At 43.8% G+C, this 25,579-nt stretch overlaps 1 long non-coding RNA gene across 6 annotated transcripts; it reads left to right on the forward strand.

The window, feature by feature from the left end:
* The first annotated feature begins 3,056 nt into the window (after positions 1-3,056).
* Positions 3,057-24,371, forward strand: LOC309533569. 6 transcript variants are annotated; one of them, XR_014220292.1, is made up of 6 exons: positions 3,057-3,739; positions 5,202-5,322; positions 13,688-13,790; positions 15,461-15,610; positions 19,905-19,989; positions 23,430-24,371. It is a non-coding gene; the product is annotated as an uncharacterized lncRNA (long non-coding RNA). The 6 variants fall into 6 exon arrangements; XR_014220293.1 differs by lacking the exon at positions 15,461-15,610 and having other exon boundaries at positions 3,063-3,739; XR_014220294.1 differs by lacking the exons at positions 13,688-13,790; positions 15,461-15,610 and having other exon boundaries at positions 3,068-3,739; positions 5,169-5,322.
* Positions 24,372-25,579: the final 1,208 nt, after the last annotated feature.

Here is a 25,579-nt window from a genome sequence, read left to right on the forward strand (position 1 = left end):
AAGTACAGTGCCTTCCATTATGTCTGTCTCAGGATGCAATAATTGATTTTGACTATTGATGCTGCATCTCCCTATTCCTCATACTGGATCCACTTGGGGAAAGCAGCCAAGCAAAGATGCCTTTAACCTGAGTTGGAGGATGGTTTGTTTGTGACATGATGAGAGCTACCAGGAACCACTGTGGGCAAATGCAGGGAGGCACCTGGTGGCACATCACCTAGAGCTCTTTGGAGGAAAGGTGGGATATATAGCCAATAGTCATAAATAAAATAAATCCCTGGCTATTGGCCATGTTGGTTGGCGCTGATGGAATACAAACACACCTGCGGGGACAGAGGTTTTCAATCCCTGACTTAGATTGTATGTAGGACCATGCCACTGGAGCAAGCAGCAAAGCAGAACAAGGATAAGAATTCTATTTATTTATTTTTTCAACTCAACTGGGCAGATACTAGGTACCACACCAGCCATTCAGACTGAGAGCCATTTCACTCATTAAAAATATATGATGAGTTTACTTTGTCACATAAAGCTGTGTATTTGGGAAGGAATTGTGGTGGTTTGCTTGAAATCCTCCTGAAAAGAAGCACCGTTAATCTTTTGCTTCTGTGTCACTTTATGCCCCCCCCCCGTGTGTGTCTTTCTATGAAAATAAGATTTTAGAGTTGCAGGGACTGTGTTTGGAGTTCAGACACTAATAAATGCTTCCAAACACCATTAACTACCCAGTGCAATTGATTGGCATACATTCCAAGGTATGGCTATATAATATTCAGTTCTTTTCCAGGGCAAAGTAAAATCCAGGTATATCTGGACACTATCTTTTGGGCAGAAAACATATTTTGGGCAAAAAATACATGCAGAAAATATTGCTGTCACACGCTTACTGATTTTTGTCAGGATTTGTTGTAAGCCTGTATAGAGACAAGAGCTGTCTGGAGGAGCAGGAATGTCTTTACGATATGAGCACCTCTGTTGATGGGTTCCAATCCTTTTTACATACACTTTTTAAAAAATAAAATCAAGTAAAATTATTCCAAAAGTGATCTGGAAATGGGAGACAGTTGTATTACTAATGGACATTAGCCACTCGACGCCTGCAAATGTCACACCAAAATGAACACACGCCTATTGTTAACAGTGCTGACCACATGCTTTAGAGAGAGACAGCCTGTTAACAGAAACTTGCAAATGCCATGGCAGAACACAAAATGTAGAAATGCCATTGCCAGTGATATACAACACTGCTAGCAAATAACTGTGTGCAGAGGGGGAAATATTACTGTCTATACTGTACATAGCCCTAGTTAATTTTGCCACATTCCTTAGATCTGGGAATTTTGACTATGGGTCTCCTGCTTCTGAGACTGTATTTTAAAACAGAAAAAGCACAGCTATAGTTGAGCATGCAGGATCTGTGAATATTAGTTCAGTGTTTAAATTTAGACAGCAAGTTGCTTTTCTCTTTTACTTTGCTGCTTTATTTTTAGACTTAGAAATGTACTTCCAAATCAAATCCACCCATCTTTGCCTCTCAGCTTTGGGCTGCTGTGACACTCCCCAAATGGAGAGGTTGCCTGGAGAGGAAAGATGATTTAATAATAAATTGTTCTGGGGTCTGAAGTTGGGATTCCCCGCCCCCACCCCTCTTTCCCCCTGAATGTGTATGTGGCTCTGACGCAGTTTCCTGAAAGTCCTGCCTGGTCCTGCCAGGGACTGAACGAATGTAGATCCCAGCTCACCCAAAGGGGAGTGGAGTGGAGGGGGAGAGAAGACTTTGCCAAACTGGCTTGACCAGAATGTGACACAAGAGCAGGAAATGAGTCACTCCTGGTAGGGCAGCTGCTCTCAGCCATTTGCATAAAGAGAAGCACCAGCAGAGGAGGGGGAAATGACACCAGGCCTCTCGGCCTGCCCTGAGTAAAATCTGCTCCGCATTCAACTAGCTTGCAGGCTTCTGTCTTGATACGTTCCTCCTCTTCCTCCTCCTTCCCCCCTCGCTGCCCCCACCCCTGTCCTTCAAACATCTCTCTGCTATATCTCACCCTGCAGAACCCCAAACATTCAGGGTCTGGATCTTTTTAAAGTGCTGCCTGTAAAGTCAACATGAAACCTCTGTTTAAACGAAAGTACACACGCATGGCCCAGCCACCCAGCCTCCCTGGCACATTAGGATGGGTCGGGGCAAGGCCATTGGGGGGCCCTGGGTTATTTCCCAGGAGGAGCCCTGCTAAGCTGGCTGCACAAGGACAAAGCTCTGGCAAGGGGGATGATACAGACATAAACTGCTCTAGCATCGCTTCCATTGTCTCAATCGATTCCTGCCTGCAAAGGGATTAATTTTCCTCCTGCACTGAGCTAACCCAAGTAGGTCGGTCGGTGGGGTCCAGGGCAGGCTGGGTGGGAGGCCCTTTTGTGCGTTGGGATTTTGACAGAGAGTGGATTGTTTTGGCAGCCTCTAAGTCCCCTTTTATTAATAATTAGGGATGGGAGCCTGTCCTTTGCAGTGGTGACGCTTGCTCTTAAAAGGGCAAATTCGCAAGCAGGCCCAGCTGCAGGTAGGAGAGAGCTGAAGGGGAAACCGCTGGGGAGAGGGTATTGCAGGCTAGGATCTAGGACCCTCTTGTTTCTCACTGGGTGCCAGCAGTTTGAGGGGCATAGTTGTATGTATGTATGCCACACAGGATTAAAGTTGGACCTTGCATTCTATTATTTTATTAACAGATGTCCCAAACTTGTGGTGTTGGATATTAGACTTGTTTTGTGTTCTGTCGTGCTTCATTTGCTGTATTTATTTTAAAAGTCGTTCCAGCGTAGTATACCAGGACCTTGTGGGTGACTTGGAAGCAGGTCATCAGTCTGCCTAAAAGTAGGTTTTCAGAGCAATGGTCAGAATTCAGAGAACTACATCTTTCTACAGTAGCTTTTGACTTCCTCGTCCAGAACACTGCCAGCACACAAACCGTTGGGCACACCTAAAGGAGCTCTTTGGACAGAGACTCAAAAAGCTCGCTGTGTGTGTGTGTGTGTGTGTGTGTGTGTGTCTGTTAGTGAGTAGCTTTCTCCTTGTTTATATCTCCTTCCTACCATAGCATCCCCTTGTCAGGAAATAGTGCCCAAGGGTTACAGCTTAAAAGGCACACATTTAGAAATATATAAAGCAATGTCGAATCTTACAGGCAGCTGCGGTGTACTGCCGGTGCAGAAGTATAACAATTGTCTATTTTGTGTGAATAACATTTGAATAGGCCTATACTGTTCAGGAAGCAATGGCTGCTCTGCTTCATCTTCTTCTAATGTCCATTGTGCTTACCCACATGAATTGGTGTGTTGGCAGTTTATCTTTAGGCCCACATACTCCGTTTTAATCTGATTGGAGGATGGTGCTATTGATACACGTTTAGTGGGTGGTTTGTTAAAGTGACAGAGCAACCTGATCTTGACCTTCCGGAGCACCCAGAGATGGCCAAAGATATAGAGTAACTCTACTACGACTTCTGCTTTCCCACTCTGCCCTTTATTGAGCAGATTTCAAAGAAGACGTTGTTGTGAGCAGAGCTGGCCATGCCATCAGGCAGAGTGAATCAGCCAGCCACCTCATTCAAGACATGTGAAGGGAAATGGCAGCCTAGTGTTGGGGGACACAGCTGTAAGTGCCACACAGTCTGCCCTGCACCCCCTGAGTTAATCGACTGCTCTCGGCTGCAGTAGAAGGTGCTTTTCCGCCACCAGCGTTGAAGTAAGTTTCAACTGTCAGTTTGGCTGGCTTCTGTATGTGGGATGCCATTTTGCCCTTTGCCTCAGACAACATAATTTCTTGTGCTGGCCCTGGTCATGCATTAGTCCTGACCACAGCTATTTGGATCTGGACAGCAACTAGCCCTGGCGTCTCCAGCCACAACCCAATCTATAAATCTTTAAAGTCTTTTGTAAAGCTTTGGTTTAAACTCACACCGCCCTGGGGAGGAAGGGAGGGGAGGAGTGTGTTTACCCTCCAACATTCCCCTCAGGCCTAAAAACCTTTAACCTCTTTTTATATTTTAAAAATAGTTTAATCTGCGTTAAAATGTGCGAGTCAAACTTGGGTGCTAGAAAGCACTTTGTTTTTGAAAGGTGCCCATTTCTTTTTTATTCCCAAAGGAATGTTTTTTAGATGAGTGAAGAGCAACTGTAAGGAAGCGGGGAGTGTCTTTGGTCAGTGACTGAATTTTAGGGGGGTGAGGAGGCAGCTCAAGTTCAGCTGACAGGCAGCTCCGTTGCTTTAATGAACCATCGTTGTAAACAACCTCTTCCTCCACTCAGAGGAGTCTGAAATGGTGAACATGGTTTAATGGATTCCTTCATGAACATTGCAGCATGAGCCAGTATTTTTTTTGATGCAAACTGAGTGACATGACTGCCCTCACAGTATTTTCCCTGGGCATGAAACAGTGTTTTCCCCCAACAGGGAATGCAGGCATTTGCAGCATATAAAGGCACATTTCTGGGACAGAAATGACTCACGGGGATGACTAAGAGGCTACGGGGCCTTTTGAAGCTACAGTGCCAGTTTGTGTCCAGCCCTGGTGGTTGATAGCTGCTACCGGCCAGTGGCCTGTGTGACTACATGCAAAAGGAAGCTGCTGGCTCCAATGGCTGCTTCCTTGGGTAAAGAATCAATTTTTTACACTGATGGGGAGGACCAACATTTTATGGACAATGGCAGCTGAGCTCTTTCTTTGGTTTTGCTGGAGGCCTCTGCAGAAGGATTAGGAGCCCTCACTGCAGGATGCAAAAATATGATATATCCACTATGTGCCACAGGCCTGTAATGTGTATCCTTTTATAATAAGAGGTGTCTGTGAGCTTAGGCAGGATGGCAGGTATGTAGATGATGGTGTGGCTGTGTATTCAGTACACTGAGGAAAAGACGGATAAATAGTGTAATGTCTAAAGCTTGAACACAGTAATGACGTAGGAGCAGCCTTTGGCTGTAGTCCTACATACTTACCTGGGTAAGCTCCATTGGACACAGTAAACATGAATATTATTATCAGAATTATTTATTTATACCTTCTCTCTCCCCCCGCCCCCAGGACAAGGACTCAAGGCGGCTTGCAGATAAAAAATAAGAACAGCTGAAAACATTGTTTTCCAGCTGTCTGTAACACTAGCTTTTCTGCCCATAGGCTGTTTTGACCTTTTTGGTCCATCATCTACAGGAGCAACTGCTATGAGACTTTTGGAAGAGGCAATCTGTGCTGGAGAAAAATGAGCAAGGAGGTGCTCTTCTCTCTGAGCTGTCTCCCCACCCCCACGCCCATGGGGGGTTCCAGATGCAAGGTAAAACATGTACAGTGGTGCCCCGCAAGACGAATGCCTCGCAAAACGAAAAACGTGCAAGACGAAAGGGTTTTTCGGTTTTTGCGTCGCTTCGCAATACACTTTTCCCTATGGGCTTGCTTCGCAAGACGAAACTTCTTGCGAGTTTTTTTTCCTTTTTCTCAAAGTGACCACAAAGGCGAGCTCCGGTCGCACGGCCGAGGGAAGCCCCGCTGTGGGTCGTCCAAAGTCAGCCCGAGCACGCCACTCACCTAAAAGGCATGGAGAGACGGAGGGAGCGCGCGAGGATCCCGGTGCAGAAGAGGCTCCTGCAGCAAAATAAAGGCAGTTGGCAGCTGGAGGGCTCCAGGACCCGGAGCTGTGGCGGGGCCGTCGAAAGCGTTGCCAGAGACTCCTCCCTCTGGGCCTCGCTCTCTCCGCCTTCGCCGCCGCTTGCCCTGCCTGCGATCGGCCGGGCTCATCGCTCTGCTCTGCAGAGCGCTGCGCAAAGGCGCGGCGGGACAGGTGTCCGGGGACGCTTTGGCTGAGCACGCCCTAGGATCGGAGGTGCGGGGTGCCTGCTGCAGATCTTATCTTCTGGGGTCGCTGGGATGGCGGCGGTCGGGGCTTGTGTTATGTAAGCGCGTCAGGAGGGACTGCTTAAGAGGCCGGACAAGGCTTATGCAATGGCCAGATGCTCCCTAGGGGTCGAAGCTTGCAGTTGCGGGAACGAGTTTATACCTTAAGCCGCTAATAGCCGTGCTTCACAAGACGAAAAAACCGCAAGGCGAAGAGACTCGCGGAACGGATTAATTTCGTCTTACGAGGCACCACTGTATGGAATTGCATTAGGAGAAAAGCAGTTTGGAGCAGGGAAGTTGTGGGGGAGAAGCAAGGATACTGGGAAAGCTTAAAAACCCTCATCCCAGTTCTTTGGTACAAATTACCCTGCCAGACGCAGGTGGCGCTGTGGGTTAAACCACAGAGCCTAGGACTTGCCGATCAGAAGGTCGGCAGTTCGAATCCCCGTGACGGGGTGAGCTCCCGTTGCTCGGTCCCTGCTCCTGCCAACCTAGCAGTTCAAAAGCACACCATGTGCAAGTAGATAAATAGGGACCGCTCTGGCGGGAAGGTAAACGGTGTTTCTGTGTGCTGCTCTGGTTCGCCAGAAGCGGCTTAGTCATGCTGGCCACATGACCCGGAAGCTGTCTGCGGACAAACGCCGGCTCCCTCTGCCTATAGAGCGAGATGAGCGCGCAACCACAGAGTCGGTCACGACTGGACCTAATGGTCAGGGTTCCCTTTACCTTTACCCTGCCAGAAGTGCCTTGGCTTCTTCAGGTAGCATGCTGATAATTCCAACCATTATGGGATTCTGGAAAAACATTATCCATTATCTTCACTTACCACATTTGAGTTGAGGGGATGTGTTTGCTTATTTACCTTTCTATGTAAAATAAATCAAAAGCAATTTACCAAAAATGGCAATAAAACACACTGAAAAACACTGTTAAAATTAATGTAAGAAAACCAAAAGGAGGATAAAACAATTCAGCTTAAAAGCAGGGAGTTAGAAGTTTAAGCTATTGTAATATAATGTCCAGTGGAATCGCTTCCAACCTCTGGGGTAAAAAAGTTTCATGGCTTCACATTTCATGCTGGCCCTACCATTAGGCAGAGATGTATGTGCCATGTGACCTGCCCTGAGCCACCTAAGAGAGTGTGCTGTCCCACTGCCAAAACTGAAGTAAGATTCCATTGTTTTAATGGATGGTTTCTCTTACATGGAGTGGGTTGGGGTCATGAATCTTGTCCTTTGCCTTATGCAACAAAATGTCCATAGTCAGCCCTGAGTTCATGCCCTGAGTTCATTTTTGGTGTGATGCTGGTTTTTATTCAACATTTTAAAACGTTTTTAAAACTGACAAAAGATCTATGTTGCTGCCCTTAAAATATTTATTTTAGTGCTCTGTTACCCCTGATGGTCCCTGTTTTCTGAAAAACATGAAATTATTCTTGATACAGTAACTTCTGTACTGAAGCAGAATTTCCCAAACTGATGTGCTCCACAACTTCTGCTGCACAGGAAATGTTGTGGTGTTGGTATGCATGGTTAGAAAAAGACTGGAAGAAACCGCAGCTGGTTGGCTTTCCAACAGCACCACAAACCTAAATGAAAGGAAATGGGTGAGATCGACCCTGTTTTATTGGCAGAATTTGTTACAAGTCATTGAGAGAGTTTTCTGTTGTGATTAGAAGAGGATTCAAGGTTGGGGTGGGGGGTGGGCGGGGGAGACAGATCTCTTTAGAATCTTCTGGGTCATAAAAAGAAGAGCAAACAGATTAAATCCTCATAGTTGAATCTGTGAGGGTTTATCTCTGTTTCTCATTCTCCAATCTTAAATTCAGCTCAAATTTTCTGCATCAGTTTAGAGGGGTTTTTTTATTTTAAAAAATATCCTCACAAATGTCATGGGTGTTTTAGTGCACATCTCTCCTAATGTATATACTCTTCTACGCAATTTTGCGTAATATACAGATTTTGATGAGTGATTTTCCCATATGTAATGCATTTTTGTATGCTATTTGCACTTACATATTTTATGTACCATTTCCCTTAATATATGCATGTTTGTAAACATCTGGTTAGAGAACCATATCAGAAAATTCCAAGTGTGAATTTCAAAGTATACCTATATTTCAATTTGTATGTTGTTTCAGGAAGAGGAAGTAGGTTGGACTGAATTTCTCCTCCATCCCTACATCCAAAGTAAGAGTGGGCAGGACTACAGCCATGCTAGATTAAGGTTGCAATTTAACTGCACATCTGGGAGTTAGTCCCATGGAACTCAATGAGAATTGCTAACATCTAGTCATATGCAAGATTGTGCTGCAAGCAGTTGTAGGGCTTTGATTTCTTTCTTTTTTTAACACTGAAATAATTAATTGGCCGCAGTGGCTTAATTTAATCTGGATAATTGTTAGATCCCATTTGTATATCAGAGTCTGCTCTTTATTTGGGTTTTGTTCTTATAAATCTGCATGCCTCTGAGTGGATGGCCAAACTGACAATATATTTAATGTTTATTGGCAGATGTCCTTGGTATGACTAGCCTGGAAGTGTGCTCTCTCTCTCTCTCTCTCTCTCTCTCTCTCTCTCTCACACACACACACACACACACACACACACTGAACTGCAGCCTCTAAAAGCTATTGTGTCTCTTGCATGCCTCAACCCTCAGACCCAGTTGCAGCTGTTTGAAGCACGGCTGGACACTTGTTACTTCACCTGGCTTGAGCATGTGCAGTTGGTGTGAAGCATTCGGATGTTGAACATATGGAAGGCTCTGTTGCAGCACTGCTTGAACACTCTGACTTATCAATGCAGCTAGAGCTGTTATATACTGCAGGAAAGGCCCTGTACTCAAGGACTTAAGAATCCCGCACCCCAGAACTGCAAACAGTGCAACATGGTGGTTCATTCGCATTAGCACTTTGCTGTTGGTCTTGCCCTAATTCCTACTTGGCAGAGCCCTTCCTGTTGTAGGGTTTGGCTGTGATGAATCAGTATTATATTTGTGATAGTAATTAAAGCCCGTGCAGGCATTCCAAGCACTGAACAGAACGAGCGTTGCCTATTGCCTCCCAGGAGTGATCTTACTCATTGCTCTCTGTCATAGTCTCCCTACTTCATGGCAAGAAGCACCCATTTTCATGAGAAAAGTGGGAAGGGAGAAAGCTGTTCTGATGGGGAGTTGAGAGTAACTGCATCCCGTGGAGAGAAAAAAGCAGCAGTGTATATTGTGCAGGACTTGGATATAATAATTCATTGGGGGCGGGGTGGATGATAGTTCAAATGCAACAGATTGTGTTATGCAATCATAGGATGCTGAGCCAAACAGCATAATTTATAGAGCTCGGGCCAAAGAAGATTAGTTCCTTGGTTGTGAAATTTGGAATTTCCAAAAAGAAATGGAGTCATGCTGCTGGGGAAAGCAGCATGGAAGAGAATGCGGGGGGGGGGGGAGTCTGATTCTAGCTCAATGGATCTTTGATCTTGATTATTTTTTGTTGCCAAGGTATTGCAACAAAAACAGAAAACCTTGTATCGCCTTCAGAGACTCACAGTCACGAGTGACAAAAAGCATAACCCAGTGTTCAAATTCTGTGAAAATGTCTTTGATTTGTTTGTTCTTATTATTTGCACTTATATCCCACCTTTCCTCCGTGGAGCTCAGTGTGATGCAGACAGTTCTCCCTCTCCCCTTTTTTTTCCTCACGACAACCCTGCAATGTGGGTTAGGGTGGGAGACAGTGATTGGCCAAGGAACACGGAGTGAGCTTTGTGGCTGGGTGGGGACTAGACCCCCAGTCTCCCAGGTCTTAATCCAACACTCTAACCACTACACCAAACTGGCTCATATCCTGCTTTTTCAAGAAGTAGCTCAATTTAGAGAACACAGTTCTTGTCCAGGCCTTTTTAAAATGTAGATTCAATAAGTGGAGGGAAGATCAGGAGTGAGATGTCGGACTTCACTCCTGACTGCCATGCATGTATAGAGCCCACAGCCTGTGAATATACACAGTTGATCACATGTTGATCAGTGACTTGCTACCATAATACAACCTCCACTCCAATAATGGGTCTATTTATGATCTAAAATGGACTGACTCTTACCACTTTATTTTGGTACATGAGGACTCTGAAGTACTTGTGCCTCACAACAAGAAAGTGCTTGGAACAAATAACAGCCCATGCAGATATATCACAAAATCCCTGCTCAATTAAGACATGAAAGAAATGGAAGTTTTTTCACTGACTTTGCTAGAAAGTGAACTATACCTATATTGGTGCATCTATAACATTGTCCATCAGAGATGCGTAAACCTATTCTTAGCCACAGCAAACTGCTTGGCTATAATCATTGTGTTGGTGGGGGGACTAGCTTATAATCTATATAAATTATTATTGACAATGCCTTTAATTTTTGAAAATGTGCATTGGAGATATCTCAGGATACACAGAGTCATGTTTGCCATCACTAAAAGCTGGATGGAAATTAAGGCAGTAACTCTATGCATATGTACCTGGGAATAAGTTCCATGGACTTTTCTCCCAGGCAAATATGACTAGGGTTGGGTTGTTCAGGTAAAATTTGGTTGATTAAAAGGAGGAAGAAAGAGACATGCTGGAGGAAGAGAAAAGCAAAATGAACAAAGCCCATGAATTAATATAATGATGACACATGGGTGTGCAAGATGAGAAGGGGAAGAGGGATGGGTTAGCTATGTCGAAAAGTATTTCAGGAAAGGATTCCACAATGCATCCACATTTCTACAGAACACCACAGGTCTTTCTTTATGACAGAGCAAGAGCTTTGTCCACAATCCAAGGAAGAACCATGCACTTATACCCCTTGAATTATGGGTGTTAATTCTGTGCTTGATTATTGCCATTGCCTATAGACAGTGCTGTCTGCTTCCTCCAGATTCAGCCAAGTCCAATGGCTAGATGACCTGACTAAATCTGTGTCTAAATATTGATAGGTTTTCTTGCCAGACCAATGATAGGTCCAGACTGTGGGCTGGTTTAAGTGATTCATACCTGGAAGTGTCCAATGGATTGTGTAGTAAGTACACACTTCATCATATAACAGGCTTCCTCAACCTCGGCCCTCCAGATGTTTTTGGCCTACAATTCCCATGATCCCTAGCTAGCAAGACCAGTGGTTAGGGATGATGGGAATTGTAGTCTCAAAACATCTGGAGGGCCGGGGTTGAGGAAGCCTGTCATACAACTTTCCCCAGTTAGTGGTCTGCCTGTGGGTTAGAAACTAACCAATAATAATTTTCCAGCATGCCACTTTGTTTATGTCTGAATAAGTTTCTCACTGTCTCCCCCAGCATTGTCACTGTCTCACCATTTCCCCTTCATGATCAGGACATTTTTCATTAAAAAATATAAGGTCATTTTAGGCACGTATCCCTTATTACCATAGTCTCCATGCAGATGTATTCTGTTAATTATCTGCTAAGGGAAGGCAGAGTTGTTTCTGACTTTGCAAAGTCCCTGCTACTTTATAATGTCACAGAAAAGTCTCAAGGGCACATACGTACGCAAACATTTCCTTTGATTTTTATTTACTCACTGCATCACAACTAGTGCATATTTGGTAGAGTATGCATCTGCATTGCACATATATTGCCTTATTTAAGAAGAATGGGATGTCCTTAAGCCTAGCAAATGTATATGGACAAGTATGGGAAAAATGAAGGACAAACCAAAATGAAATCACACGAACTGCCTAGACAACTACATGTTTACCCAAAATTACCCCCATTGCGTTCAATGGAGCGTACTCCCAAGTAAATGTGGTTTGGATCACAGGTAGGCTAAGCCTGCAATTCTAAGCACCCTGAAAGGCAGAGAGCCCCAATGAGATTTACTTCTGAGTGATGCAACAGATACATTTCCTCATAATAATAATAATAATTTCATAACATTTTCATATGTTGATTTAAATGTGTAGATACAAATCTGGAAATAATTAGCCGGGAAATACAATACAGCTCACTGAGGGAGGGGAGGGGAAGAGAGACTGTGAGCAGGTGTGCCTGCTCAGTTTACTGTCCAGGTGCAACTTCAAAGCCCCTGTTCTTCCTTCTTACGGTTCTCTGTCTTTAAACCGGACTTGGAGAGGCCTTCACATAGAGGACTGTTCGCTGTAAAGTAGTACAGTAGTCTGGACTAGATGAATCAACAGCCTGGCTCAGTCCAAGGCAGATTCCTCTAACTCTTTAGATTTCACAGATCAGGGTCACGTCATCAGAATACTGTACACGGTCGGGTTCTGGGCCCAGTGATTGCTGCTGCTTCTCCCTGTGATGCATTAACCTGCCTGCTGAAGGGGAGTGCAGTCCTTGTGAGGGCAAAGAAACCGCCACGCACCTTCAAGCTGCTCAGTGGTGTGCTGCAAAACCAAACGTGTGACTGTATGAAAGATTGCACCTAAGGTGCAAGGGCGGCCAAGAGTGGGACTGGAAGGAAGTGCTCCAAGGTCACATTTGCAAAGAACTTGCAAAAGTGTGAGAAGGCGGGCGAAGATGGGAAATAATAGCCAAAGGGTTCTGCAAGCCTACAAGAAGCAGCTTGCTCTCTCAGTGTGGGAGGGACTAGCCAGGGTGTTTTTGCTGCTCAGCATTTAGATGCTCTGGCAGGGCTCTCATGAAGGAAGTTCACCAAGGTCATCTGCTTAAGGCTGCCCTCTTAAGTGGTGTTCAGCAGACAAAGGCTTGGCCCTGGGAAATGGGGGTGCAACTCCTCTCTGAGCCAGAAACTCACCAGGATGACTTTGGGCAGCTCGAGGTACATCACACTACAAGTGTAAACTACTTTGGGATGGAAATTAAGACAGCATAATGGCCATCAAGGCTGCTCCCAGAGAAACCTAGGAATTGTATTTGTGTTATCATTTCAAGGATTCTGACGCCAAGAACTAAAATTCCCACGATTCTTGGAGGAACTGTAGTTAAGTGGGGGAGAATGAGAAAGAAAGTATAGTTTGTCGAAATGCACTGTTGCCAAGTTTCATTTCTTCAGCTGGTGACCTACCTCATACAGTTGTTCTGAGAATGAGTGAGACATGGAAATATTACTAACTCTGAGGTTTATGGGGAAACTAAAAGTACAAATGTTCAGATGGTGAACCAGTGCTAAATATTCACAATTCTCCTCCTGCAATAAACAGCCTTGGCTGACAGGACTAAAATAAAAAGCAGCAAGCTCCATTAAATTGTTCCTGGCCCTCAAAGGCTAAGAAAACAGGGCTGTTAAAGCAGGGTGGGTGGATAGGCAATGGTTAGAGAACTGGGCCAAATCAGCTGCCTCTCACATGTTTAGAGCAACACCAAAAATCACGAGCTGTTTCATCAGTCTGAAGAGCAGAGGGTCTGGTGAATGGCTACTCTTAGATGGCCAAAGGCATCACAGGTAACTGAATAGGCCTGTGTCTTTCCCTCTGTCCTTCAGCCTGATGGAATGGAAAGAATGGACTGTTTCATCCCAGCTGACCACTGTATGGACTTTGTAATTCTAAGAACTGTGGCCTAAGCTTGCTTTCTCCCCTCTACTTTCCCGATCATGCCATGTCTTCTAGATTGTTTCATTACAGTAAGCCGCTCTGCGAACCTTTTTGGCCAAGTGGGGTGAAAATGCTTTAAATAAATAAAATGTTTGGAAATGAATTTTCCTTTCCTGAAAATATGTAAGGCTGATGTATCCTCCCCTCTGCTTAGATTCTGATGAGGTTGAGCCTGGGGGTTCTCTGTGACACAAAAAGAGTGTCTCTTTGTTGTTCAAATGAACTTTTGTTTCTTTCTCCTCCAGCAGCTTGTCTTTATCCTATGAAATCATTCAGAAAGCTTTAGAGGAATTAAAGAAGGCTTTATTCCCAGGAGTCAAAGATAGGGCAACTTGCTCCAGGGTCAGTGTGAGCATCATGTGGATGCAAACTCATTATTGTCCGACTGCAAGGGTAGCCGGTCCTGTGACAATAAAGCAGAAGGCTGAAAAAGCTCTCCACCCATTGCTGGAATGTAGGCATCCTGGCAGCAACTGTTTACCACCACTTTTGCAAGAACAGAGAACAGGAAGCATAGAAAAGATAAGAGGGGTGGGCAGGACAGATTGGCCAGAAGCTGGATCAACATAATAGAATCAAGAAGTAATTTATTAGGTCAGCAATGCTCACCATCCTTCTCATACACTTGTAAACAGAGTCCCGTAATATAATAACATCTTCAACTGGGAGCATCTTCAACTGAGAGTTCTGTCCAACTTCTTGAAAATTTCCAATAAAGCTTTAATTGTTGAGTTGCTCTTATAATTAAACACGTCCCGTTCCCCCCCCCCGATATTTAATCTAAACCCACAGATTCTTGTCCTGTCTTTAATAGTTAAAAAAGACCCATTATTTGAAACTGTCAGCACAGTCTCCAACCTCTCACTTTTTATTTGGGAAAACAGTTGCTCCTGTAGTTGCAGGTGGTAAACAAGGCAAACAGGAACTCGAGTCCTGCCTCTCTCCATCAGATCTATAGCCTCTCTCAGATAGTGTTGCATAGCAAATGGTTTCAAAATCTTATATTTGCTTCTCCTTTCCTTAGTTCATATTTTACAGTTGTCTGTTGAATTTCATGTTGTTGCTATCTACTGGGTTCCCTTTAACATTTTAGCCCTTTCTCTAGTGTTGCAATCTTCCCCAGTTTTAGATCACCTGTGAATTTTATAGGTTTCTCATCTTTCCTTTCATCCAAGTCGTTGATGAAAATATTGAACAGTGCCAGACCCAGCATTGAACTCCGCAGAATGCCACTGAATACCGCCTCAGCCGCTTTTCATTTATTACCTCCTTTTGTGTGCCGCTTTTCAACCAATTGTTGGCTGCCTTTTATTTAATAATGAATTGCACCTGCAAAGCAACCTGAAAGCCAGTGCAGACGTTAGAGATCAGGTTCAGTGTAACCATATTCTGTACCAGCCAAGAGTTTTCAAATAGACCAAACAGCATGCCTCCGGGACAGGACAATAATCTGACACAGAAGCTACCCAAGACAGGGACAACAGTCTTCAACCTACCTCTGAGAAGGAAGGCTGCAATTCTTAAGCAGTCCCAGATTGTAAAACCCCCTCCCCTTTCCTTTTGCTGGAAATCCAGACGATATACAAGATCTCCCCAATGATGACACAATGGAAACAATGGAGCCATTCACTGTCTATTGAGTCTCTTACAGTACAATCCTATGCATGTTTACTGAAAAGTCCTCATTGGCAAAACAAAGATGGGCAGCATTCTCCAAACAATGCATTTATGCTATTAAACTAGGTATAGTTCTTATGAATAAAAAATACTCACATGGCTAGACAGACTCAGGAATACATTTGATAGGGTTAGAATATGAATGGTACAGTATTCCTCACCATAAATTTGAATGCATGTGCACACATTGAAAGTTATGGTGCTATAAATGGTAACCTAATAATCTAAATTGATGGGGGGGAGCAAATCAGACAACAATACACAGGGTTCTTTTGCTGGTTGGTGTGGCATCTGATTTCTACTTGCAGGCTTATGAACTGGAGGGACTGAGTCTTTTGCAGTGTGCGCTGACTCACCACAGCCCAAGTACTATGCCAAATGTTAGTTCCACCTGGTGACTCACTTGAATGGTATGGCTAAAGAACTGGTCGACCCAGCACTCATTGGAATAGTCTGCTCCTTGTCCAGTCTGGCCTTGTGCTTGCTTAAGTGTAAGTAACATGAGCTTACTCTTCCACGTGAAGAGATTTCTATGCTCTGCTTTGTCCAGTTCACAAATTGAGTCTGACTATTAATATCTTCCCCACAGGAATACCATGCACTTACACACACACACACACACACACACACACACACACAGGGTCTAGGGTTGGCGGCCCACAGTCCACATTAAACTTGCTATACCTCTCCATCCAGTCACATGAGCCTTTTCCCATCCCATTATAACTGGGTGCTGTGGATCCCAGATGAATGGCTCTGGCTGAGGGTCCCAAGATCCTACTTTTCTGTGTTGCTCTTGGCACTTCAGTTCTAGTTGCCAAGCTTCCTTCTGGGGATACCAAAACACCCTCCTCTGCAGTAACACATGAAAATAGGGCTGTTGGTCTGGAAGGCAGTACACAAGGACAGTAGATTAGGGCAGGTGTGGGTACATTCCCATCACAGTTGTCAGTCCTATGTGACTGATATGACTTTACCCCTTCATGCCCTATGTCTGGTATTTCCCGGACACAGCCATCAGCAGCAGTGTCCAGGCAGGACTCAAAAACTTTTGTGTCCGGTCAGTGGAAACTCTGTGTCTGCATACCTGTAGATTCTTGGGTACTTTATGCACAGACACACAAACACTCTTAAGAGGCAGCCAGCCAAGCTTTGTGTGTGCATGTGCATCTGTTTGCTTGTGGTTCTCCCTTGGCTCTCCCTTATTCTGAATAATAATTTATATAGAGTTTTTAGCTGTTAAAATGAGCTAGCAGTTGCCATCACACCAACAACTGAAGTAAGCTCAGGTTGAAAGGCAGTAGCTTGTCCAAAGAGACCATAATGGCAAAACACACAGTTGCATCAGAGTTCTCTACACTGAAACCCAACAAGCTTGACCACTGTGTGCATCATATTCTGGCCTTTCGTCACTTAACACCAAATCCTTGCTCATGTTTAGCAGGAAGGATGGTTCATCACTTCTAGATGAAAGAACTGGGGTGCAGGGAAACGGGGCTTGTGAGATTTACCTGCCTCAGGTGATCTGCCTTTGCACGTTGACATAAAGGGGAGCACCGTTTGCTGCTACACCTCAAGCAACCCTTGCTACTTCCAAGCTTTTCTGAAGTTGATACACAAGGATCTAACCCAGCATGTCCATTGGCTGTGCCTCTGGATAGTACCTTGGTTGGGATGCTCACCCTGCTATCGCTTGACATTATGACTTAAATCTTGTCAGATGCACAGGCAACCATTGCACTTAAAAGTGTACAACAAACACCCACTTGCCTGCCTTTGCTCATTTGTTCCTTTCCAGCCAGGGCAGGAAACAGCTCAGTCTTTATGGGCTAAAGTCGAAGAGCTACTTGAGCACAGACTCTAGGAAATGCAATTGCTTTGTTAGGTTATTTCCACACTTCCTCCTTTTCATAACCTCCTGTAAAACCTTGGTGTTTGTATAAGAATCCAGGGGAAACACATGGTGGTGATGGTCCCGTGCATGCTAGAAACAAAGAGCTTCTACCAGGCGCTTCTAATTCTTCCTATCTGACAGGCTTGATAAAGGAAGTGGATCCCAGATTTAATGGAACAATGATGAACATTATTGTGCTAAGGCAGCAGCTGTATGCATAGGACTGGGCTGCAAGTGAACCATCCTTGCTAATGTCTGCCTTCATCCAGTCGTCTTCTTCTTTTTCATTAGTCCACTTTTCCACTGTTTTCTACTATCCCAGCCCTAACCAACCTAGTGCTCTCCATGTGTTTTGGATCACAACTCCCACCAGCCTGTGCTGGCTGAGGTTGATGGCATTTGTAGTCCAAAACATGTGGAGGGCACATGTAGTTAAGGCTGCACTAGCCCTTTATTATTATTATTATTATTATTATTATTATTATTATTATTGTTGTTATTAAACCTCCTACATACCAATTTGCTCTCATTACATTTGTGTAAATATAAATATAAATATTTTTAAATATTATTTTATTTCACTCATTGGGCCACTATACCCTGTCACTACCTTTATTTGTATGGCTAACCAAAGTATCTTCATTGCAAATCTGTTTAAAGTCATAATACCATACATTTTAAAAAACCTCCCTTTAAACTTTCCCCCTTCAAACACACACTCGCTCCTCAGTAAGAAGGAAATGGAGACATGAATAGGGATGAAAAGGAAGCTATGCCCACATATCTGGAAGCTGGAAGTTGTTCAAGCCCACCCTGTGGCTGAAGGGTACCTAGTTTGGAAATAAATTATGTCTTTGCTTAGAGGCCAGTTTGAAACAGAGTGACATTAATGCAAACTTTCCTGAGGCTTAACATTGAAGGAGCCATTCTTAGGCCTCAATCTTATTTCCTGCTTCCTGGGAGTAAGCCCCACTGAACTCACAGTGGCTTACGTTTGAACAGGCATGTGTCGGATTGTGCTGCTAGCCTCCTTTCAACTCCTGCATTAAAGCTGCAATCCTGCCTACTTGCTTTGTAATAAGCCCTTTGTACTGGGACTTCCAAGTAGACATTCATTAATGGCATACTCCTTATTTACTACATATTCCATCTAACCTTCAAGGAGCTCAAGGTCGCATACATTAATACCCTTTACCTTTTACCATAGAGGTGTTGTGAAGGTAAAATGGAATAATGGGGTAGGGAGGGGGGATCAATAATGAGTTTGCGTCCACATGATACTCACACTGACCCTGGAGCAAGTTGCCCCATCTTTGACTCCTGGGAATAAAGCCTTCTTTAATTCCTCTAAAGGTAAAGGACCCCTGGATGGTTAAGTCCAGTCAAAGGGGGCTATGGGGTGTGGCGCTCATCTTGCTTTTCAGACTGAGGGAGCCGGCGTTTGTCCACAGACAGCTTTCTGGGTCATGTGGCCAACATGACTAAACCACTTCTGGCACAACAGAACACCATGACAGAAGCCAGAGTGCACAGAAACACTGTTTACCTCCCCGCCACAGTGGTACCTATTTATCTACTTGCACTGGCATGCTTTTGAACTGCTAGGTTGGCAGAAGCGGGAACAGAGCAACGGGAGCTCACCCTGTTGCAAAGATTCAAACTGACCACCTTCCATTTGGCTAGCCCAAGAGGCTCAGTGGTTTAGAACACAGTGCCACCTGCATCCTGGGAAGTTTAGTCTGAGAGAGTGTGACTGGCCAAAGGTCACCCAGTGAGAGCTCAGTTGTAAAGTGGAGATTTGAATCTGGGTCTCTCCAGTCCTAGTCTGGTGCTCTAATCACTACCTCACACTGGCTAGGGCTGTGGAATATACATGGGATGGGGCTGCATATTAGGAATCAAATAGCTGGGCTGGGTGAGATAGGAAAGTCAATCTGGCTGTTCCACAGTTGCATCACCCTCGTTGCCTGTCCAGTTTTGAGTGGGAGCCACTTGTAGACTCATTGCAGGCAGTCGGTCATGAGATTCATGCACACCACTTCAGGCTGGTTTGAACAGAGGAGCTTCAGTGAAAGGTCCAGCTTGTTTAAGTGATTGTGTCCATAAGGAAAAACAGATGAGTAGTCTCTGAAATAATTGGGACTTTCCCATGGTAATATACACGCATAGATTGCATTCCTCTACAAACTATTTCTGTTTCCAGGGCTCTGCATATCTTGTCAGTGTGTCAAGTTGTGCCATCATGTCAGCCTTGCTTGGGGTGCTTTGTGACGTGCTGGTGGGGAAAACATCCAGGTGTGGGCTGTAGCAATAGAGCAGAATTGTTACCTGCAGACCACCTGATCAGCAAGAGAGCAAACTTCAATGGATAATGTCACAGTTTGTGCATTGCTAACAGACACGTCCCTGCATGCATTTATTTGTTTTACCAAGTCTTCTTAGGCAGGTAGGCTTTTGAAAAAGCACAAACCCACACACAGAGGGGATATATTTTCAAGAAATCCCCAACTGGGATCATGACCTAGTTAAGAAATTGTGAATTAGTAACTTGTTTCACTGTAAAAAGAAAGCTAACTCACTTGGTTGCAACGGAAGAAATAATATTACTAATCTCCCCACCACTGCCATTTAGAAAATATATATTGTATCTTTGGAAGTTTCAGCTCTTCAAGGTCATGTTGCTGGATTGTTCTAAGATCCAAACTATTCTTTGTGCTCCTTTGGCATAATGTACCTTCACTCTTCCTGTTCCATGTGATACACTCAACATCATCAACAATTTAGTCTAACCTTCTGGACCTCAAATAGTGTAGCTGAAGTGACTGCTACAACAACTGCTTCAAAAGAATGAGGCCTTCAAATAATGTTCTATATTCTTTGCCTCTAAGCAGGTACAGGTATACATTATTGGACCCCAAACTAGAACATATGGGCACACTGAACCTGAATGACAACATCTATCTCTCTGGCTAACAGGTGAGTATATAGCTTGACTTCTTCTCAACTTAGAAATTTCACTGTGATTGGTTCAATTGTCTGTGCCACTGCCTGGCAAACAGATGCCGCTGGCATGATTCTTTTTGCTTGTTTCTGATCCATCTTGGATAGAGCCTCACAATTCAGAGGATGCCTTTTCCATGGATCCTAGTGGTATGGCCCTTGCCAGAATTTGTCAGTCAAGCAATCCTGGGACAAAGAGTAGATCAGTAGCGCAATGTCCAGACTTAGAACTGACCTAACCCATAAAGATAGAGTTAGGAACCTGTGGTCCTCTTGAAGTTATTGGACTCCAACCCTCATCAGCCCCAGCCATATGGCCAGTGGTCTGGGATGGTGGAAGTTGCAGTCAAACAACATCTGGAGGCCCACATAATCCCCATCCCAGCATAGAAGCAAGGCTAGACTTTGTACCATTTGGGGCTTGTGAAATCTTTGGGGGAGCATGGAAAGGTTGGAAAGTTTTCCTACCCTTGATGGCCATTATGATCCTAGCTAAGCAGAGTACAGGAAGATTTTAAAGAGGTCCATATATCGATACCAAAAAGGATATGGCTTGTGCTTGATTCCTCAATAAACTCTAGATCTGAGTTGGGAACCTGTGGACCTCCAGATGTTGCAGGATCGCAAATCCCATCATCCTTGACTATTAGCTATATTGGCTGGGACTGATGGGAGTTGAGTCCAACAACATCTGGGGAACCAGTGTTTCCCAACCTCTGATCTAGGTACCAGTTTGAAGTAAAGTAATGGACGCATTGCTAAGAGCTGGAGATCAGCAGCTGCTTCTGAAAATGTCAGCCTTGGTTTCCTCACCTGTAAAACAGGAGTGATGATTACCTGCCTTCAGGGCATTCTAGGGCTTAATTTGCTGACATCAACACAGTGCACTCAACTCCTCAGCTGGAAGATGCTATGGTAATATATAATATCATATGATTATAAATCAAAGGGAATTAGCCCATCTACAGATCAATCCTGCCTATGTGCATTGTGAACCCCTTGGGCAAGGGTTTAACTTTTAATTGGGAGGTTGAACCCAACATATTTGCTGCATTTCGAATATTTTAATATAAAAATCAAATAAGTCAAGGTGGAGGGAAGCCTAATATATTTCTCTTGGATCACATACAGCAGAATGTTCATGATAGGGTTGTCACAAATAATCTGCAAAACAACAACTTTTAATCATATGTATATGATTAGTATTAGCTATATTTTAGTATGCAGGTAGATCATAATTATTTTTATTAGTTGCAGATGGAAAGCAAGTGGATGAGAGCTCTATATGTGTCAGAGGTGGGGGCTTGTGGCCCTCCAGATGTTATTGGATTTCAACTCCCATTAGCCCCAGCCACATGAACTAAGGTCAGAGATGATGGGCACTGTTTGGAAGTCTGCAGTTTGCATGCAAGCCTGCAATTGGAATCATAGAATTGTAGAGTCAGAAGGGACCACGAGGGTCATCTAGTCCAACCCCCTGCAGTGCAGGAATCTTTCCTCAATGTGGGGCTTGAATGCACAACCCTGAGATTAAGACTCATGCTTTACTGACTGAGCCTTTTTTTGTGTGTGTGGGACAAAATTCTCACATGTATTCTAACACTCAAGTCTAGGGATCTTTTGATGCTGAGACCTGGACACACTCCAGAATTTGGCACCCCAATAGTTAACACAGACGACAGAGATACCGTATTTTTCGCTCTATAACACGCACCCGACCATAACACGCACATAGTTTTTAGAGGAGGAAAATCCGTAGGCATGCCACCCGTAGGCATTCCCTCCATAACACGCACAGACATTTCCCCTTACTTTCTAGGAGGAAAAAAGTGAGTGTTATGGTGCAAAAAATACGGTAAATCAAAAGTAAATTTTATTAGGTCCAAATTAGCTCATTGCCTGAAAAGGGAATTAGCACATTTACTAAAAATATAGAGCAAAATCAATAGACAGCACACTAATGCTAGTCTGAGTTTAGGAGAGTTAAAACTAGTGCAAGAGTTATTTTTAGAAGCATTCCTATGGGAAAGGGGGAATTGGATGAGCCCAGACAAGGCTGGGGTGGGGAGAGATTTGGCTAAAGGGTTGAAAGTGGTGCCAGGAGAGGGAAATGGGTGTTGAGTATTGCTGCTTGTTTTGTCGAGAGAGAATAGGAGGTTGTCAGGGAAGATTGGGTAGTGACTCTGTGGGATTTCGGGGATGGTTTTAGGGCAAGAATAAGAAGAAAGCAATTGGGTTTGGAGCATGGGCACGGCAAGGGGAATAAAGAGAGCAGGTCTCTCCCAGAAAGAGGGACCTGATGGGAGTTGAACAGATGAGAGGGGAAGGAGGGCTTCCGCAACTGATGGGTTGACTGGGGATGGGGGGGGGGATTTAATACCTTTCCTTGTTCTGCAAGGCTGGGGCTTGGTGTGGTGGAGGTAAAAAAACCTCTTCAGCACCAGTAAGTAATACAGAAAGGAGAAGGAACGGTGGAGGAGTCCACACAGAGGAGTTCCTGTGCAGAGAGTTGAGGCCAAAGCTTTCTCATACTTGACATAACTCCTCTCTTCCTTACAGTGAATGAGTGCCAATCAGGAAGAGTTTGAATTTTTTGCATAATGGCTTTTAGAAATGTATCTTATTCTGCTGTTCCGGTGAGATGGGGAAAAGGCTTAACACATCTTTTGGGCTCTTCTTGCAAGAGCCTTAGGCTGCTGAAAACTACTTGGTTAGTAATTGTCAGGGAGTGAGGTGGAAGGAACGACATGTAGGTGCCTATATCTTGGTTGAATACTTCTAGAAGGAGTGAGCCTAATGCTCTCTTGCTTTTTTAAAAATTGACCAATGAGAAGGGAGGGACGGCAGAGATTTACAGTGACAACAAATTCATCAGCTGCTTTTGGAACATGTGAGTTTGGCTTTCTGCAATGGAGTTTCCCTTGAGGCCTCTCCAGGCCAAAATCAGAACTTCCTTCTGAGATGCAGGCTATCATAACAAAAACTGGATATATTTAGGAGTGTTTCATAGCAGAAATGTAGTCCAATAACATCTGGAGTGCCAAAGGTTCCACATCACTGATCTAAAGTCAGGTTTGGGGTACCTTTGGCCCTCCAAATGTTGCTGAACTACAATTCCCATCAGCCCCAGCAAGCATGGTCAATGGGAGTTGTAGTTCAGCAACATCCGAAGAGCCAAAGTTTCCCCACTTCTGGTCTAAGTTAACGCAGTAAGTTTCTTCCTAGGCAGGGATTTAAATCAAGGTCCAGCAGATTTCTCATCAGATTAAATTTCTCTCTCGTTCACCGAGCCCACTAAATGTGTTTCAAACATGAAAATTAATGAAGAGAAGTGGGAATGCAATTGGTTAAACTAATGTTGTCATCACACAGTCCAACTTTAGAATGGATTATTTGTTTGTTTTTGGTTTTTTAAGGTGGGTTGGTTAGCTGAGGAAGAACAACAGTGGAGGTGGAAGTTACATTAAGTACATCATAACCAAATGCTACTTTAGCTGCAAACAAGGATGATAAAAGAGCAAAGTTAAAACCCAGTGCATACTTATACTAGAAGTAAGTGCTGTTGACCTAAGTTGAACTTCCAAATAAAATCTTGCGCAGCATGTATTTGGGAAAGTTGTCAATCCTGCCTCTTCTTGGTCCAAGATCTGCTATGAGAATCACTTAGGTTCATGACATTTGATCTCCAGGAACTGGATTTCACAGGTTAGATTTCTTATACTTTGGTCTGAATGTTAGACAATATCCTTTGTATTATACTAAATTAAGTAGTTGGTTTAGCACTGACTGGAAAGCACTGGACTAAGACCTGTTGGCAGTCATGGGCTGGTAACACAGGCTTTTTTTGGCACACCTTTTTAATCCAGTCAATATATAGCTGCATCAATGTTTAATATAACAGACAAAATTAGCAGTGAGAATTTAGATAAAATCTGTAACTCAAAGGGTCCCTCTGTTCCGGGTGTGGAGAACCTCTGGCCTTCCAGATGTTGCCAAACTACAACTCCTATCTGCCCCAGCAAGCATAGCCAATGCCCAGGGATGATGGGTGTTGTAGTTCAGCAATTCTGGAAGGCTAAAGCTTCTCCACACCTGTTATATCCTGAAGGAGGCTTGGCTTACTGAATATACAAACTGTACCTGCATGAGCCTTACTTTCTGGAAGCAACCTGCCATTCAACCTCTATTCTTCTCTTAACTCAATCAGTAGGAGGAGGATCAGTAACCTTGGAGTATCCTGTTCCTTCTAGGTACTATGTATTAATTAATTCTGCTCAATTAAAATCAGCAGTTTTGCTCATTTGTGTGCATTTTTCTTCTGGCCAACACATTAGAAAAATATATTACACCCTGCATATTTTACAGGATTTGGTCTCATAACCCTCTCCCCCACGTCGTGGGAAAAGTTGCTGCTGATAAGAAGATTGGCATGAAAGTTCTGATAACAGATATACCACTGTGTTCACTTCCAAAGGAGAGGGGGATTGCTCAATCTTCAGAAAACAGAAGAAAACAATAGGTGGCATTTATAGTTTCTTTAAGAAAAAAGTCCTTTTGGGATCATTTTTGAAAAAGCATGTTAAAACAACCTTAAGACGCACCTGTAGTATGTTGGAAATGTGGCCTTTGGCTTTAAGAGGGCTGGATTTAGGACCTAAAAGCTAAGCATTTCAAAATTTGTTTTATTGAACTTGTTTCCTAGCTAGAATGGTTGGTGGGAAAGACTGGCCCTCTCGTGAGTGCCCCTTACACTACAAATATAAATTGTTCTGAGACCTGTTTTAAACCATTTTAACTATAATGGCTTCCCTAAAGCACTTTTTATAAGGCTGCTGAGCTTCGTTTGGTAGACACATTTTCTTCTGCCTTAAAGTTCCTTGGGTTGCACTGGAATTGCATAAAACAAAGGAGGGTAACCTGTGGCCTTCCAGATGTTGTTAGACTCCAACTTTCGTTAACCCCAGCTGGCATGACGAAAGGACTGATATGATGGAAGCTGTAGTTCAGCAACATCAAGAACTGCATTTCCCCCACTCTGTTATAAAACATTATCCGTTGCCTACTTTTTTCTTTTTTTAAAAATCTATAATGACCTTATAGGAATTGCAAATCCTAAAGGAAGTGGGTTATGAGTTTGTTTTTAGTGCTCTTAATCTGCTAAGATCATCAGGTTGTCTAGTTGCCCTACCCACATACATCCCACTTTGGCCTGTTTTGGGCCCCCATCCATCTACATTTCAGATAGAACTGATTGCAGGATCAATGCGGGTTGTGTATATATGTATGGTAAGGGTAGGGTTCATAGTATCCATTCGAGTATGTCTTAAAAACAATGACCTATTACGTTATTTGAAGCTTGTCAAAACCATGGTGGAACTGGAATCTACTAGGTATTACACTTCCCACAAGGAAACCATTGCATCATGACTGCAAAAATCAGGACACAGTGGAGGAAAGTTACTGGAATCTATCTCAAATCTGGACAATCTAGAAGCAGTACCAAGTATTCCAGGAAAATATGTTTTAAAAGGACAGTGCAGGCTGTTTTGACATTTATAATACTATT

Source organism: Podarcis vaucheri (assembly GCF_965113315.1).
Source record: "Podarcis vaucheri genome assembly, chromosome: 5".
In the NCBI taxonomy this organism is placed as follows: domain Eukaryota; kingdom Metazoa; phylum Chordata; class Lepidosauria; order Squamata; family Lacertidae; genus Podarcis; species Podarcis vaucheri.